The sequence below is a fragment of the Cucurbita moschata genome, unplaced genomic scaffold (assembly GCF_002738365.1).
Source record: "Cucurbita moschata cultivar Rifu unplaced genomic scaffold, Cmos_1.0 Cmo_Scf00014, whole genome shotgun sequence".
Taxonomy (NCBI): domain Eukaryota; kingdom Viridiplantae; phylum Streptophyta; class Magnoliopsida; order Cucurbitales; family Cucurbitaceae; genus Cucurbita; species Cucurbita moschata.
Window position 1 is genome coordinate 5,039,211 of NW_019268530.1, and position 3,173 is coordinate 5,042,383.

General features: G+C 39.4%; 1 non-coding gene across 1 annotated transcript; it reads right to left on the bottom strand.

Annotated features, from left to right (window-relative positions):
• Nucleotides 1-2,721: 2,721 nt before the first annotated feature.
• TRNAN-GUU lies at nucleotides 2,722-2,795 on the bottom strand. Its single transcript has one exon. It is a non-coding gene; the product is annotated as a tRNA-Asn (tRNA).
• Between the last annotated feature and the right edge of the window lie 378 nt (nucleotides 2,796-3,173).

Here is a 3,173-nt window from a genome sequence, read left to right on the forward strand (position 1 = left end):
CTTATTCAAAATATTTGCAACCTCGACAAAGTTAACTACAAAGGGTAAGTCTTTCTTTGGACTATGACACATGAATAGATTTTTCAAGAGCTTAAGGAGTTTTTGATGTATGCGCTAATGCTAGCACTATTTTATGGTTCAAGCATGGTGTACAACGATGCCTCGAGAAAAGGATTGGGGTTGCGTGTTGGTGTTAATGGAGAAGTGATTGTATATGGCTCCTAATAGCTTAAGAAATATGAGCGTAACTACCTAACCCTCGATTTGGAGTTAGCAACTGTGGTGTTCCCGTTAAAAATATGGTGACGTTACTTGTATGGTGAAAAGGTACAAATAATAAAACCATAAGAGCCTCAAGTATCTTATTAAGGTAGAAAGAGTTGAACATGGGACGAAGGAGATAGTTGGAGTTTGTGAAGGATTATGATACAAAGATCCTTTGTCACCCATGTAAAGTTAACATAGTGGCCGATATGTTGAGTAGAAAGACAGCTCACTCTTCTGGTATGTCATTTTTTGTTCTCTAAATCTTCAAAAATTTCACTAGATGGTCATAATTCAAGTCATTTTAGGATTAGTATGGTGTAAAATAGTCAAAAGATCACCTTCCACACACCTTCACGCGCCCCATGCGTGGCTGGAAAGGCTTCTAGGCATGATTCCACTCGCAACGGGCTCACGTGCAAATACCACGGCCAGTCGCTATTGACCCTCAATTTAAGAATAATTCAACTTAAACTCCCAAAAACAATTTCACTACTTGACACCCACCCCACTCATGACACGAGTGTTCTTGGCTTCGAGTCCAGGCGACGTAAGGCATTAGTATTTTCTTATTTTTTCTTGGTGTGGCATGTGTCCTCCAAAAGCACACCTTCAAGTCTCGCAAAATGTTGCCTCATCGATTTTCCTTCAATTATCGTAGGGTCGGCGCATGTCCTTCCACCTCCATGAGCGCGCTTAGATTTAATCCACCTCTCCACAACGGTATCAGAGCCATGCCCTAAACTTGATCGTACCAATAGATTGGTAAATCCTCAAATGTCGAACAAAGAACTCCAAAAGAAAAGGAGCCGAGCCTCCTTGAAGACATAGTAAAAAAGAACTAAGACTCCAAAAGAAAAAGAAGTCGAGCCTCGATTAAGGGGAGGCGTACTTTGCTCGAGGGGAGGTGTGCCTCCTTGAAGACATAGTAAAAAAGAACTAAGACTCCAAAAGAAAAAGAAGTCGAGCCTCGATTAAGGGGAGGCGTACTTTGCTCGAGGGGAGGTGTTGGATGATGAAAGTAAATACAGACGGTTGATTGGCAGATTAATATATTTGGCCGTTACTAGGCCTGACATAGTTTATTCAGTTCGTATGCTTAGTCAATTTGTGCATGAACCAAGAAAACCACATTGGGAGGCAGCTCTTCGGGTTCTGAGATACATCAAAGGTACTCCTCGTCAAGGACTCCTCCTACCATCTGAAAACAATTTAAGATTACAAGCATATTGCGATTCTGACTGGGGTGGTTGTCGAACTCCAGACGGTCTATTTCTGGGTTCTGCATTTTCCTCGGAAATTCAATTATTTCTTGGAAGTCTTAACTAATATGTTCAGATCATCCGCAGAAGCCTAGTATCGAGCTATGACAAATACTTGTTTACAGTTAACTTGGTTAAGATACATTCTTCAAGACTTGAATGTTCCACTGTCCGAACCAGCATTATTGGTTAAGATACATTCAATTATTTCAAGGGTGTGATTGACATACACTCTCCAACTTGAGGGGAGTATTAAGATATGATATTTGGAAAATATATTTTAATAATTAGTTATGGAGCAGATATCCATGGATACCTACCAGGACGAGGATACCATAAGAGCCTACGAGTAGATTGCTTATCGAGTTTTTTTTTATAGTTACCCATTTTCCTTCTTTTCCCCTTTTCCTTCTTTTTTTTTTTCTTTTTTTTTTTTTCACATGTCTTGTAGGTTGGAATTGAGGTGGGGAGCATTTGAAAGTTGTTTGGTCACACGCGGTCATTTTGAAGTGTTAGCTCATCTTCCTATTTGGTGTCTTTTGTATTTCCTTCTATAATTGTATTCCAATGGTAATGAGGGAGAAAGCTTAGTCACAATCTATTTTCTCTCATTAAGTTTCATGAATTAGAAAATAATAAACCTTCAAATTAATTGTCTAGTATATCTAATATAGCAACTTGTTGTTCAATTAAGCTCACTATGACGAGGCTTATCCAATTCATGACTATGATTATGATTCATTTAACTCTCAAATTAAATGGTTAGCTATTTATTGGTTTCACCTTGAACTACCTTATTAACTGTAACAGCCTAGATCCGTCCGTAGCATATATTGCCCTCTTTGGACTTTCTCTCTCGAGCTTCCTCTCAAGATTTTTAAAAAGCGTCTTTCACATGATGAAGGGTGTTTCGTTCTCCTCCCCAATCAATATGGGATCTCGCAACTCTTCCTTCAGTCTCAATCGTGGGTGCAATGTTGGATCAGTCAAACTTAACTCATTCACATACATGACGTAACGGAAGCCGAGTTCAATTCTCCTCCCATTGACAGAGTCGATGAAGAAAGAATCCCAAATAATGACGTAGCGGAAGCCGAGTTCAATTCTCCTCTTTCAGATTGCATGTAGCTGAGATCTATGAAAAGAGTCTTTAAGTAGATAAAAGTGAAAAAGAAGATAAAAGAGAGAGAGATATCGCTAGAAGGAGGGCTTGAACCTCCGACCTTGTGGTTAACAGCCACACGCTCTAACCAACTGAGCTATTCCAGCTAATCATTCATGGTGCTATTAAAAAGTTATTTTTGTTCGTTTAGGATTCTTAATTCAAGGTCAAAAGCAGCATTGGTAAGCTTCATTAGACACCGAGATTTGAAGTGAAAGATGATGCTGGGATGGCAATTGCAAAACATGGTTCGATAAGAAGAAAAATGAGTAGAGGGCAAGTTCATGGTACAAGAAGTGGAACGAAGAACAACACCTCAAGTGGAGATGGTGGTTGATTTTTGTAATTCGAGTCCATGTAAGTAGAGACGGGTTGAGGGGCTTACAAAGTTGATCTTGTCAAAGGCATGTCGAGGCAATTTATGACGTATTCGTGCTACATAGGATGTTCTCACCTTCAACATAATATAATAAGGCAGAAGTGTT